General features: G+C 41.6%; 1 protein-coding gene across 12 annotated transcripts in view; it reads right to left on the reverse strand.

The window, feature by feature from the left end:
* The window catches only part of LOC140902052 (leucine-rich repeat and fibronectin type III domain-containing protein 1-like protein), a 264710-nt gene that overhangs the window by 72323 nt on the left and 176576 nt on the right, over positions 1–15811 (reverse strand). For 8 of the 12 annotated variants that reach the window (XR_012155996.1, XM_073321673.1, XM_073321676.1 and 5 more), the window contains one exon: positions 14111–14194. The exons of 2 other annotated variants lie outside the window; for them this stretch is intronic. The gene's annotated coding sequence lies outside the window, so the exon portion shown is untranslated. The remainder of the gene's footprint in view (positions 1–14110; positions 14195–15811) is intronic. 2 more of the 12 variants (XM_073321675.1, XM_073321677.1) reach the window with 1 other exon arrangement.

Raw genomic sequence — 15811 nt, forward strand, 5'->3', positions numbered from 1 at the left:
AGTCTAGACACCATTTGACCTGTTCCTCTCCAGTGTTTAATGACAGAGCTGACAGCAAAATCAGAATTTACACTTGCTGTGAAGTACCCCACTACCTGCTGAAATTCGTGACAGCAGAAATCTCTAAGAGCTGGGTTAAGTGGCAGAATTTCAGAATGTGATGTCATGGGAGCAGCAAGCAGCGCCTGCCAGTGGTGGCAGAGATACAGTGGCAGCTGTGAGCCAGTTGCAGAAACAGTAGCAGAGGCATTGCTTGATGCCCCCTCAGGGATGGGAGGTGAACTCCTGTGAACACACCTCTGAACTCTGGGTCTCTGCTAACCAAGGACAGCCAACTGTGAGTGGGGTGCAGTGAGGTGTAGTGGAGGGAGAACATAAGAGTGCCCCTACTGGGTCACATCAAAGGTCCATCCAGCCTAGTATTCTGTCTACCAACTGTGGCCAATGCCAGGTGCCCCAGAGGGAGTGAACCTAACAGGTAATGATCAAGTGATCTCTCTCCTGCCATCCATCTCCACCCTCTGACAGAGGCTAGGGACACCATTCCTTTCCCATCCTGGCTAATAGCCATTAATGGACTTAGCCTCCATGAATTTATCCAATTCTCTTTTAAACCCTGTTATAGTCCTACCCTTCACAACCTCCTCAGGCAAGGAGTTCCACAGGTTGACTGTGTGCTGAGTGAAGAACTTCCTTTTATTTGTTTTAAACCTGCGACCCATTAATTTCATTTGGTGGCCCCTAGTTCTTATATTATGGGAATAAGTAAAAAACGTTTCTTTATTCACTTTCTCCACACCACTCATGATTTTATATACCTCTATGATATCCCCCCTTAGTCTCCTCTTTTCCAAGCTGAAAAGTCCTAGCCTCTTTAATCTCTCCTCATATGGGACCCGTTCCAAACACCTAATCATTTTAGTTGCCCTTTTCTGAACCTTTTCTAATGCCAGTACATCTTTTTTGAGATGAGGGGACCACATCTGTACACAATATTCAAGATGTAGGCATACCATGGATTTACATAAGGGCAATAAGATATTCTCCGTCTTATTCTCTATCCCTTTTTTAATGATTCCTAACATCCTGTTTGCTTTTTTGACTGCCGCTACACACTGCGTGGATGTCTTCAGAGAACTATCCATGATGACTCCAAGATCTTTCTCTTGATTAGTTGTAGCTAAATTAGCCCCTATTATATTGTATGTATAGTTGGGGTTATTTTTTCCAATGTGCATTACTTTACGTTTATCCACATTAAATTTCATTTGCCATTTTGTTGCATTTTAGTTTTGTGAGATCTTTTTGAAGTTCTTCATGGTCAACTTTGGTCTTAACTATCTTGAGCAGTTTAGTATCATCTGCAAACTTTGCCACCTCACTGTTTACCCTTTCTCCAGATCATTTATGAATAAGTTGAATAGGATTGGTCCTAGGACTGACCCTTGCGGAACACCACTAGTTACCCCTCTCCATTCTGAAAATTTACCATTTATTCCTACCCTTTGGTCCCTGTCTTTTAACCAGTTCTCAATCCATGAAAGGAGCTTCCCTCTTATCCCATGACAACTTAATTTACGTAGGAGCCTTTGGTGAGGGACCTTGTCAAAGGCTTTCTGGAAATCGAAGTACACTATGTCCACTGGATCCCCTTTGTCCATATGTTTGTTGACCCCCTCAAAGAACTCTAATAGATTAGTAAGACATGATCTCCCTTTACAGAAACTATGTTTACTTTTGCACAACAATTTATGTTCTTCTATGTGTCTATTTTATTCTTTACTATTGTTCCAACTAATTTGCCCAGTACTGACGTTAGACTTACTGGTCTGTAATTGCCAGGATCACCTCTAGAACCCTTCTTAAATATTGTCGTTACATTAGCTATCTTCCAGTCATTGTGTATAGTAGCTGATTTAAAGGACAGGTTACAAACTATAGTTAATACTTCTGCAATTTCACCTTTGAGTTCTTTCAGAACTCTTGGGTGAATGCCATCTGGTCCCGGTGACTTGTTACTGTTAAGTTTCTCAGAGGGGAGCAATGTGTTAAAGGGACATTTGTTTGTCAGACTTTCACACTGCAAGGTGTTAAACTGAGGCAAAGAACACTGCTGAACACATTGTGGGGCTGCGTTTGCTTATGGTGGCAATCTTTTGAATGTGGGTGTGGTGTTTTCCCAAATTAAGGCTTTGGTTCTCTCTCTCTCTTTTAATGAAAGTTCTCTTTTGTTATACACTGACTCACTCCTTGCATGTGGGGAAGTACTGCCTCTTAGAGGCACCCAGGAGTGGTGTAGTTTTCCCAGACTACTGGGTTTGGGCTCAAGCTGGTTCTGTTTTGTATGGTTAAGAGAAACCCCCAGATATTGAACTCACCCTTTTTGCTTCCAACTCCACCAGGCAGAAGGGTTACCCCAGGAATGAAACACAATACTGGAAAAAAGTCCAGACATTTTTTCACAACTCAGTTGAAATAAAAATGAATAATGTGGGCCACCTTCCCCCTCAGCGAGGGTCCCCCCCAGCGGAGTCCCTCTCCTGCTCTTAGCTCAGTGAGGATCCCCCCAGAAGAGCCCCACCTCCTTCTGCAAAGGTACTCTGATGGAGCTCCTACCCTCTCGCTCAATGGGGTGGGGCAGGATTTCTCTCCCCACAGAATAGACTACTGGCCCCATTCACAAACCTGATGGATCCATGCCAGGGAGTCCCCCGAAGTCCCTGGTGCTGTGCCTCCACTGAAGACAGGGCACTGGGAACTCCCTCCGGCCACAACCGCCTCCTGGGACACTTGTTGGGGAAGGGCCACTGTGGGAAGCTAGTAAAAAACCCAGCTCTCTCTGCATGGAGTCAAGACCCAGGTGTTCCCTTCTGCAGGGTCCACGAGTTGTGGGGATACGAGTGGTGGAGGTGGGTGAGTGCTCTTCCCCTGCTTGTGTGAAGCAGGCGCCACCAGACATAGACTACTGGGGAGAATCTCACCCCAAGTCTTTAACACCAGTGATTCTCCTCTGCCTTTGGCAGGGCTCCGGTTCTCCTCCCCAGAAGGCTTGTAGTCATGTTTTTTTTGTTTTTTGTTTTGTTTTTTTTTGAGGGGTGAGGGTGTTGAGGTAGTTTGGTTACATTATATTTTAGAAGACTCTGAAAACATTTAATTAAATGACTCCTCACTACTCTCAAATTAGAACATCTTGTTGCTTAAACTGAAACCATCTTATGAGCAAGGTCTGAATAAAACTTTATGAGAAGTGTTTAGTGGTGTTATAATCTCACTAATTTAAAGTGCTATAAAACAGCTTTCTCTATGTATACAGGACTATAAGGTGAGTCAAAGGTCATAACTTTCCCTTGTGTACGACTCCTTTCTGATATGGACATTTAATATTTGACATAAAATTAATGTGTCTACAATTGTTAAACATCTCAGAATATTGAATTTGGATGTACAAAAATAATATATCACCACCACACCTTTTACAGTTCTGCCTCACCCAGTCAGTCATTCATGTTGCCTATAATTTATTAGGGTGTTTTACTTTCCTTCATGAAGGCCAAGTGGACTGTTAGGTCATGGAGACAGTGTTTATAAAATATGCTGCAGTCAATTATGTGAAATTAAACTATCAGCTAACATACATTATGAAAAATACTATATCAATATGTAAAACTGTAATTCCCTTTAGAACAGAAGTGGCATAATTTTATATAAAATGAACTGCAAACCCCACAATGTTCACTCTTTTACATCTAGATTAAATCCTTCACAGTTTGGTGCTGGGGGGTGTGTGGGGAGGGAGAGATGAATTATTACCTCTTCTGCACCTGAAGTCTTATTAACTAAGCCCAAGTGGTGTGATTACATATAATAGCCAAGAACATAAGTATTTTCTTGCAAGTCAGTTAATTTTAGGAAATGTCCCTTACAATATTAAATAATAAAATCCACATATTACAATATAGTTATATATGCATTCTTCCCAAAGAATTCCAGAACACTTTGAAACAAAACAAATGTATACATTGCAGCAGAACCTCAACATTGCTTTACCACCATTACCCTAAGTGTAGTTGCACTTATTTATACCAAGCTGAATTTGGCCTTAACTTATGTGTTCACTCTCTCTCTCTCTCCCCCAAACATACATATATATACACACACACACTTATTTTTGTTTGTTCAGAAAATACCTTCTTCATAACTGAAATAAAAAGAAAAGGAGTACTTGTGGCACCTTAGAGACTAACCAATTTATTTGAGCATAAGCTTTCATGAGCTACAGCTCATTTCATTGGATGCATACTCACGAAAGCTTATGCTCAAATAAATTGGTTAGTCTCTTTTTGCGAAAACAGACTAACACGGCTGTTAGTCTGATAACTGAAATAATTATTCTTTCTATTATTTTGACTGTAGCATGCCAACAGTATGCCCAGCCCTTTACCAAAAACAAATGAAGATAAAGTACCTGCCCCACAGAGTGTACAATCCAAAATATAATCACCCATGAGATGAATAACTCTATACAGCATTTCAGGAGAATAAGTGAATAACTCTGAACTAGATAGCGCACTGGGAACTAATAACTTGACTCTTACAGACAGTTCATTTGGAACTTTAATGATCACAAGCAGTCAGGACTTGGGTTTCATGTCCCCCCAGAAAGAGAGTCTCATGCCTTCACCTGCACAGCCCCAACTCCCAACCTGCTGATGTCAATGGGGGCAGGATCTGCCCCCTACAGAGTTGTCACCACCACCACGACTCACTGCTTCACCAAGTTTTTTCTTGCAGGCCTCCCTTCTAGTTACTCAATGAACACATTCTGTGGAAATATTGCTCCCTTATCAAAACAAAGCCATTAAGATTGTGGTGACAAGTCATTCCGGGTCAATTTCCTGCAGTGGATCCTGTGCTTGTATTTTGTGTTGGAAGAAGATGATAATTCAATTACGTTTATTAATGTGTTTTACAAACAGGAAAGAAAGGGAAATTATCAGAATTGTAGTGAGCCTCAAGTTTTCTTTGGGAATTTCTGCCTAAAAATGTTAGTATTTACTGAGCTGCCTATAGTCAACCTCTGCCCAGAGCACTAATCAGATGAAGGATATAAATCTAATTTAATCATGTTTGTCAGGTTTCAATGATGTTTAAATAATTCTCACATCTATAAACTGTGGCATAGATTTGCAGATGCTATGACAAGATAGCACACAGTGTATAAAATTTCCAATTGTCTGTTACCAACTTCTCCTCTGACAATGACTTCCTGGACTTTGAGTAAGTTTACTCTACCTTGTCTCTCCTCAATATTTCAAGATACTTCTGGAGAAACCTACTGAAATCTGGAACAAATGCAAGACTCTTGAAAGGGAGGCAATGCTCACTGCCGACTGTCTCCCAGAGGACATTAAAAAAATAAACTTTGCTTAAGAAAAAACAAACAAGCTTTTAATGCCAACTTTATTCAGTCAGAAGGTTCTTCTCCACCTACTCTGGGAAAATAATTTATAAAGCAAAGCATTATTAACAGAATAAGCATAATCAAGCTTGGCTATAATCCCAACCATATGTCCTTCTAGAGTCTTAGCTAAGGGCCACATTCTGCCCTGGGAAACAGAAGTAAACCTAACTCCTACTGAAGTTGATGGGCAGACTCTGTCTGAAGGCAGAGTCTAGCCCTGATTCTCAAGATACTACCATTTTGTTTTCATTGTCTTTTCTACCCTCATGGCACAGGTGTAAAGGACTGCACATGTTGCAGGGTAGAGAAACAGCTTCTGTCTCTAGTAGTTCAGACGTACCTGTAAAAACTTATTTCTATGGCAATCAGATAGTCACTAGATCGCACGCCCTGGTTCTCATGGGAGATTTCAATCACCCTGATATCTGCTGGGAGAGCAATACAGCAGTGTACAGACAATCCAGGAAGTTTTTGGAAAATGTAGGGGACAATTTCGTGGTGCAAGTGCTGGAGGAACCAACTAGGGGCAGAGCTCTTCTTGACCTGCTGCTCACAAACCGGGAAGAATTAGTAGGGGAAGCTCAAGTGGATGGGAACTTGGGAGGCAGTGACAATGAGATGGTCGAGTTCAGGATCCTGACACAACGAAGAAAGGAAAGCAGCAGAATACGGACCCTGGACTTCAGAAAAGCAGACTTTGACTCTCTCAGGGAACTGATGGGCAAGATCCCCTGGGAGAATAACATGAGGGGGAAAGGAGTCCAGGAGAGCTGGCTGTATTTTAAAGAATCCTTATTGAGGTTACAGGGACAAACCATCCCGATGTGTAGAAAGAATAGTAAATATGGCAGGCGACTAGCTTGGCTTCACAGTGAAATCCTTGCTGATCTTAAACACAAAAAAGAAGCTTACAAGAAGTGGAAGATTTGACAAATGATCAGAGATGAGCATAAAGACATTGCTTGGGCATGCAGGAGTGATATCAGGAAGACCAAATCACACCTGGAGTTGCAGCTAGCAAGAGATGTTAAGAGTAACAAGAAGGGTTTCTTCAGGTATGTTAGCAACAAGAAGAAAGTCAAGGAAAGTGTGGGCCCCTTACTGAATGAGGGAGGCAACCTAGTGACAGAGGATGTGGAAAAAGCTAATGTACTCAATGCTTTTTTTGCCTCTGTCTTCACGAACAAGGTCAGCTCCCAGACTACTGTACTGGGCAGCACAGCATGGGGAGGAGGTGACCAGCCCTCTGTGGAGAAAGAAGTGGTTCGGGACTATTTAGAAAAGCTGGACGTGCACAAGTCCATGGGGCCGGATGCGTTGCATCCGAGAGTGCTAAAGGAGTTGGCGGATGTGATTACAGAGCCATTGGCCATTATCTTTGAAAACTCATGGCGATCTGGGGAAGTCCCGGACGACTGGAAAAAGGCTAATGTAGTGCCCATCTTTAAAAAAGGGAAGAAGGAGGATCCTGGGAACGACAGGCCAATCAGCCTCACCTCAGTCCCTGGAAAAATCATGGAGCAGGTCCTCAAAGAATCCATTCTGAAGCACTTAGAGGAGAGGAAAGTGATCAGGAACAGTCAGCATGGATTCACCAAGGGCAAGTCATGCCTGACTAATCTAATTGCCTTCTATGACAAGATAACTGGTTCTGTGGATGAAGGAAAAGCAGTGGATGTGTTGTTCCTTGACTTTAGCAAAGCTTTTGACATGGTCTCCCACAGTATTCTTGCCAGCAAGTTAAAGAAGTATGGGCTGGATGAATGGACTATAAGGTGGACAGAAAGTTGGCTAGATTGTCGGGCTCAATGGGTAGTGATCAATGGCTCCATGTCTAGTTGGCAGCCGGTATCAAGTGGAGTGCCCCAAGGGTCGGTCCTGGGGCCAGTTTTGTTCAATATCTTCATAAATGATCTGGAGGATGGTGTGGATTGCACCCTCAGCAAGTTTGCAGATGACACTAAACTGGGAGGAGAGGTAGATACGCTGGAGGGTAGGGATAGGATACAGAGGGACCTAGACAAATTGGAGGACTGGGCCGAAAGAAATCTGATGAGGTTCAACAACGATAAGTGCAGAGTCCTGCACTTAGGACGGAAGAATCCAATGCACAGCTACAGACTAGGGACCAAATGGCTCGGCAGCAGTTCTGCAGAAAAGGACCCAGGGGTTACAGTGGACGAGAAGCTGGATATGAGTCAACAGTGTGCCCTTGTTGCCAAGAAGGCCAATGGCATTTTGGGATGTATAAGTAGGGGCATTGCCAGCAGATCGAGGGACGTGATCGTTCCCCTTTATTCAACATTGGTGAGGCCTCATCTGGAGTACTGTGTCCAGTTTTGGGCCCCACGCTGCAAGAAGGATGTGGAAAAATTGGAAAGAGTCCAGCGGAGGGCAACAAAAATGATTAGGGGACTGGAACACATGAGTTATGAGGAGAGGCTGAGGGAACTGGGGATGTTTAGTCTACGGAAGAGAAGAATGAGGGGGGCTTTGATAGCTGCTTTCAACTACCTCAAAGGTAGTTCCAAAGAGGATGGCTCTAGACAGTTCTCAGTGGTAGCAGATGACAGAAGAAGGAGTAATGGTCTCAAGTTGCAGTGGGGGAGATTTAGGTTGGATATTAGGAAAAACTTTTTCACTAGGAGGGTGGTGAAACACTGGAATGCGTTACCTAGGGAGGTGGTGGAATCTCCTTCTTTAGAAGTTTTTAAGGTCAGGCTTGACAAAGCCCTGGCTGGGATGATTTAATTGGGGATAGGTCCTGCTCTGAGCAGGGGATTAGACTAGATGACCTCCTGAGGTCCCTTCCAACCCTGATATTCTATGAGTCTATGATAATCCATGTCTAGACTGTAACTGAAAATACAAACAATCTTTCAGCCCTATTTCACTTCCAACTGTTTTGGGGTTTGTTTTTGGTTATTTTTGTATTTTATTTTTTTAAATAAGCTTGCTGGGTTGAGGATTTAAACATTTGCATTTGAATTCCTTTACATTTGTCTGTATCATGAATTCCAAAATAATAACTTTCCACAGAAGAAATTCTGGGATATTTACAGTGAATCTGAGGTACATACACTACTGTAAAAAGAAAAGGAGGACTTGTGGCACCTTAGAGACTAACCAATTTATTAGTATTATTACACTACTGTAAGAACTTTATCTTCCTTTTAGAGGAATTGATGCTGATCTTTGATTTTCAGACTACTGTCTTCTTCCTTCATAGAGGCCAGTGGCCCGGCCTAGACTACTATATCCCTAGAGCATGCAGATTTCTGGTATACAATTGTTCTAGTATAAGTAAAATATATATCTTACTGTTAGCTTTCCTCAGCAGTCTGCTACTAGACATGCTAACATTGTAACGGTCATTTGGTCACCCTCCATCTCTCTGCCTAGAGAATGAAATATTATTACTCCATTGATTCAGCAAGTCCACTGATTTCAATGAGGCAGCAAAAGGTGTGTGTCAACATGGGATTGGCCCTTTCAATCTAACATTGGGAGGATACTTTTGAACTGTTTCATCCCGGGAAACAAGTTGGGCAAATGGATATGCACACACATTGCGGACACCTAAGTGACATAAATTGGATAGATGCAGCTCAGTAAAGAGTGGGAAATATTCTGACTCATATACCCTTAACATCTAATACAGCAGTATTTGGGACAGATGGCAGTCTTTTCCTTCTTAGGATATAGCATGAATTACAATTAGCTACTTTACCTTTCACACTTGAGGGGGGAAACATTTTGCTATAGTGCTGAAATCTCAGACACTAGAGTCTATGAAGCTCACACTAAGGGCTGTTTATTCTTTACGTGGCTGGCTTTTGTTAGCTAGCACCGCAAATTCTTTCATCTTCCTGAATTCAAAAGAATTCCCAAAGACATAAGAGAGAGAATGATGATTCTTGCCCAGGACTTCCTATTCTCAGCAGGGACTGAAGGACAGAGCTAATTCCACCAGCAGGCTTAGCTGGTCTATTTCGCAGACAGACAATGCAAAATTGCTTCAGTGACTTTAAAAATAAATAAATGATGTAATGACCAGGCTAATAAGGGGAAAGTGGGGAGGTTTTGAATTGGAGCTCTCAGAGTCCTACACTGGAATGAGACACCTGAGTGTGTGCTACACTTCTTCAAAGACTTCAAAAATACTATCAAAGCAGAAAGCATCAAACTTGTAGGTTTTTACTAACCATTTCTAAAGCTACAATGTCAGCAGGACTCCAGTCCCAGGTTGGCTGCTTTATATTATGCATGCAAAAGAAACGGAGGTGTCCAAAGTCAGGAAGAGAAGATACTCTATTTGACTTTGATGGTTCAATCAAAATTTTGATATTCATAAACTACAGTACATGGCTTCTCTGAGGTCCCCTGACAAGATGAGGTTTTATTTAAGTGAGGGGCCAGAACTGTAGCAGGAAAATATATTATTTGATACCCAATGTGGGTGTGAATGAGCTCGTTGGAGTAACAGTCTTGAAGACCCAGAAAAGGCCAAGGCTGAGGAGCAATTCTAAAATCAGGTGGTGTGGAAGGTAGAGAAATCTACAGATGTGGAGCCAGAAGACCAGGGTACTATTCCTGAAACTAAGGCCCAGTATGAGATGAAGGTGCACAGCACTTTGCAGGACTGAATCATAACTCACTAAGCATGAGCTAGGTAAGTGGTGCATAGCCCTTGTGTTTGGCTTTTGCACAGGCATTACCTTGGACAAGTGGGGCGAATAGGATGTAGAAGGAGAGGTAATACCTCTGAAAGTCAGAGCAATCATACTCTTGAGTGGTTCTCTTTCACTGGTCCTCACTTCACACCCAGCACTCATCTGTGGCTCCAAGTAGCTGCCCATATGCGGCAGTGCACACACAAACCACGACACCGGCTTCAATTGGCAGGCTAAACCAGAATGAGGGTAGCCATGGAGGAACACCCATGGTAAGGGGAAATACTGCATGGAATACATAAGGCTTGACAAACCACAAAGGCATCAATGATTATCCACTGCAGCTAATCCAGGTCCCAATCGTCATGACCCTTCCTGCTACTGGTGTTTTACTTCCGCAGCTGATAGAGTGATATTGCCTCCATTCAATGGTCTTGTCATTTAAAAAACAGCACACAGGCATTCATGTATCATAGAAAGAAAGTCCTGTGGCAATGGATGAGTGGTGAAGTGACAGGCATAGGTGAGCACTGGGATTCCAGTCAGAGCCTGCACGCTTGTGTGCGACATCTGTTCATGAACTTGCTCCTCACAGATCGGACTATACAGCCACATGGGAATACAAGTGATGTGGTGACATCATCATCGGATCCGACAGACAGTCGTATCTTGGATAATACAGTGTTGTTGTATCCATGTTGGCTCCAGGATACTGGAGAGACAAGGAAATGGGTGAGGAAATATCTTGTATTGGACCAACTTCTGTTGGTGAGAAAGACAAGCTTTCTAACACCTTGGACAAATCACTTGACTTCTCTGTGACTCTGCTTCCTCATCTGTAAATTAGTGCTAATTATACGGACCAAGTCCAGTAATAGACTTTGAGATCTTTGGCAAAAAGATGCTATGTTAAGTACAAAGTCTTATTATTATGTATTTTTCTTGTGTTATAAAGTCCACAGCCTACAAGTGAGTCAGAGTCCTTCTCAATTTGTTTTTTTAATTTGTCTAACTTTTTCTCATATTCCTCCTTTGATACTCACTCCTGACTGCCAGATATCGACTTTTGTTTGATGGTGCCCATAGCAACATCTGCTGTTAGCAACATGTCTGTCAGCTTCAGCAAAGAAAACCAAATTCTGTCAATAAAGCAACTGATCCACCAATGAACACAGGCTCAGCCAAGCAAAACTGACATCTCAAAGCAACTCTTTCATTAAGATCTTAAAACTCGCTGCTATCTAAATCTCTGAGCCACATTACCAGCTCAACTTTACCCTTTTTAAGAACTGTATCTTCAGAATGCTATTGTTTTGAATGGCAAATCCTACTCTATATTATAATAGCTAAACATTACTCTGTTTTTCATAACCATAAAAGTAACACATTATGTTAGAGAATATCTGCATATTCTGTATTCTGCCATTTCTGCGTCTGTTTCACCTTTGATTTAAACACATGGAAATAGGGCAAGTCAGACTTGTGATTGAAAGTCTGAGCTAACTGTAACTCCTGCCATAGCTTTCAAAGTTTTGCAAAAACAAATCAATTGTTCAGATAGCATTTTTCACCTCTGGATTTCCTTCTGTGTCCTCTTGAAATCTGACATTTAAATATACCCCAAATGCTAAGAACCTATGTTATTCACTCCTGAAAAATTCTTAATTATAGGAAAGCAAAAAAGAATAAACTGCTGTAATTTTTTAAAAATTATCCTAATCATGTATTTTGTTGATTACTGTGAAAGTGAATGGGCTTGGTTCAGGTTCCAACAATCAGTGAAGAAACTGCTGCATAGGTATATGTATATTAATTACCCATTTTAAAAACAGCATAATTCTAGGTCTGACATGCTCTCTCTCAGTATTTTCCTATCGCTCCCACCACAGTAGTATCTAACCAGTGATATTCCCATGTGTGGACTTGTCATGAGGGTGGAAGACCTGTCCTATTTTTAAGATGGCACAGAAAGAGACTAGCAGATTTATCAGTCTTTCTGCAGTGCCTTAATGCCTCTGACTTCCAATTTTGTGCACTCTGTAGTGTGCTGACACCTCTGGAGCACACAATGCCAGATACTGCAACATTTGAAATAGAAATGGCATTTATAATAAGAAGTCTCATTCAACACTGAGTGTTTCTAACTATGCACATACAGACATATAATACGCAATTGCATCTTTCCCCACTTAAGGCTCACTTTTTAAAAAACAGCATATAATTTTTTGTATACAAAAGCCAGGAAACTATGGATTTCATGCTGCCAGAGAGGGAGGGGCCATTAAAGTTAATACCATATGCAGTGAGAAAAATATTACATAAGCACAAAATGGCTGAATTATGATTGCTGCAGGAACCAGTTCTCTGGATTGTCTCACTTACATGCTTTTAAAATCTCAACCATGCTGTTTCCGTAATGTAGACATTTGCATGTAATATGTGAAAAATAAGGAAATGATACAAATTGATTTACTCTCTAAAGCTGCTACTCCTAAATTGGTTCTTGTAGATGCACTTTTATTTGATTTGACATGCTCCCACAATGATTGGATCTGTCATAAGAGCATTCAATTCCAGCACTGCTGGTGATTACAAAAGGGGAATTAGCAAAGCCAGAAAAAAATATCAGAAAATTAAGAGAGAGATAATGTTTCGGAAGATACAAGTATCTACATGATCAGTCAGAAACTAAGTTAGGAAACCCAGCCAGTGTGTGTTAGCAACACCCAGGAAAGTTAATTTTCCAGCTAGCAGCCAAGTCACAATTGTACAAGGAGAAAATTAATGAGAAAATGGTGAAAAGACGCTACATTAAGAGAGACTCTGACAGACAGGAAAAGTTGACTATGTCATAGGGTTGGGGCATGGGGGAAATTAGATGAAGTGTTACCTGTCTAGCATGCTTCCAAGTAAATCTGTACAAACCTACCCTTTATGTTTCTTTATAAATGATCACAATATGGAAAAACTGCCAGACATAATAGTCTTATCACATCAAACCTGATGCAAGAATGTACCTTTAAAATGCTTCCTTCACTTTCTTGAATTAAACTCACAGGAAAATGCTTTCTCAGATGAAAGGTTTCAGAGTAGCAGCCGTGTTAGTCTGTATTTGCAAAAAGAAAAGGAGTACTTGTGGCACCTTAGAGACTAACAAATTTATCTGAGCATAAGTTGAAGTGAGCTGTAACTCACGAAAGCTTATGCTCAAATAACTTTGTTAATCTCTAAGGTGCCACAAGTACTCCTTTTCTTATTGGATGAAAGTTGATGATCGAGAAGATCAGCTTTGCTGCCCTCCTCCACAACCCATTTTCCTAATCAAGAGACAACTTCCTAGATGAACCGGTAGTTGTGCTTTCTGCTGTTTTGTAGAATTAAGAGGGCTCAGGAGATTATTCACCAGTTATGAAGTCTTCTTAGTATGGCAACACCATAGTTAGAATCATGGATTGCATGTCAATATAGCTTGTTTCATTTCTTGTTTATCAGCATCACCAGTGACATACACAACACTCGGAGAATAAGGTCTCACTTATCTTGTGTACCCTTCACAGCAGCACAGAAGGTCCTACATGAACATGTGTGGCTAGCAAGAAATGTAAACATTATGGTGGATTAAATTAAAAACAATAAGCCTAGATGTTTAGAATATGGAGGCTATTCCCCATCTTATTCTAACAATTCTTACGGGTTTCATTTTTTTAAAGCGATCTTTGAATATTGAGAATTAAATTGAGGCTGTTTAAATCACCTTCAATTTTTATTGGCATCACTAGAAAAAGATGAATATAAAAGGCAGAGCGATATCTAATAACAAGATGTACAGTGGGACATTGAGCCATTGTTAATAGAATTCAGAATTCCTCTCTGTAGAGCATACCCAACAGTGATTGAGGCAAACACATCGACAGGCTGCACTGAAATACCGCTGGTTTTTAGTTGTAGGTTTGATCTACCTCTGTCATCTCCTTACCTCACCTTGGCTCAGGCCTGCTGTCAGCTCTCGGATTCCACTGGTTGATGCTTCACTGTGTCTCGGTTTCCTAGTAGAAAAACCCTAAACAAATAAAAATCAGTTTCAGTGTTGCACACGCTACAAAAAGCTCCTGGACCCACAATGCCAGGAGATACCTCAGCCTTCCAGCATCAAGTTTCTTCCCACAAGACAGTTTGCCCCCACTTCTGAAACAATTTAAATAGTTAATTAAAGCAGGAAAAGCCCTGGGATCGGCAATGATGTCTACTCTGCGCCCATCCGGTAGGTGTGGATTTAATGCAGCATCCATTTCAAAGAAGGTACAGCAGAGTGACATACTTTGTCTTATTGAAGGGGATGCAAGCAAGGTTACGGTAAATGTAGCACACTGGCAGCATGGGTGCCACGTTCCCCTCTGTTGTCTGGTCCACTAGAGGAAGCAGCCTTCTACTGCTACTAAAGAAGAGTTCCTCTTTCACTGAAAGTGCTGCTGGACCTGTATTTAAACCATGCTGACAACCCAAAAACAGGGGAAGCCATTTCATTAACTCATTGCAAGCCTTCAGAATACTATCCACCCAGCAATGAGGGGTGAAATCTGCCTGGAGCAAACCTCAAAATGTAGGAATGCTAATCTACCTCTTTTCCTGCATCATCCCTCCAAAGGCAAACTTTCAGTCTTCTACAAATCCATTTCACCACCTGATTCCTTCTACGCACATCAGACCCTTCTCCTCCCGCTCAGTACAACTGGCTGAGTTCTCTCCCCTTTCACCTCTTTGCCTGGGACACAAACCAAGGTCCATTCTACCCCGATATGTACCTAGGCCAACAACCTCTTGAATGTACAGTGGGATCAGACTACATCTGCTGGACCAGCTGCAGTTTTGAAATCACTTAGGGGCTTCTAGAAAAGGAGTACTTCTGGCACCTTAGAGACAGAATGCATTTACCATGTGATCACTCAAAATCAGGATATCTGCAGACAGTTGGAGGCAAGTCAAAAATTCCAGTCCTACTGAGATCCCCACGAAAGACATGGTGGGATATGGGCACATCGGGCCAGATCAAGCTTTGGACTTGGTAGGAGTCTATGTATCAGAAGAGATCCTTCAAAAGGCTGGGGTTCAGTTTGGTATGTGGCCTGTCACTCATCTCATTAATATCTACAGCTCAGCCCCACAAAGCCCTTATCTGTTCTTTAGATGAGCTGTTCAAATGCTTCTGGCTTGTCCCTAGGAGGTGCTGTACAGATTATAGATCCTAGGGTACTTTTGGAAGAGAAGTAGTAACAAACAGGTGTCCTAGCCAACACTCCCCTTTCTAATGGCTGATGCTCTGCATTAATTAGTGCTAAGCACACAATAGCTGCTACATTCATCTAGAACCACTTTCAGTACTAACACAATTATTTAAGCAGTGATTAGTTTGATATCTTAATGACAGGCTCCTTAGAAATATCTTAAGACAGACAGGCAGACAGATGGTTACATATAGTGATAGTGTCCAAACTAAAACTGTATTCTATCTTATTTACAGATGCCACTAATTAATGAGCATAATAATAAAATATGGAAAATTGCCACAGCTGACTCAAAAGCTGCAAATTAACTGTTAGGCACATTTCATAATCACAAAGCCTAACTCCTGATACCAGATTCTCCTGGAGGCTAGAGATAAAATGACATTGTTTTTCAG

The sequence above is a fragment of the Lepidochelys kempii genome, chromosome 23, assembly GCF_965140265.1.
Source record: "Lepidochelys kempii isolate rLepKem1 chromosome 23, rLepKem1.hap2, whole genome shotgun sequence".
NCBI lineage: Eukaryota > Metazoa > Chordata > Testudines > Cheloniidae > Lepidochelys > Lepidochelys kempii.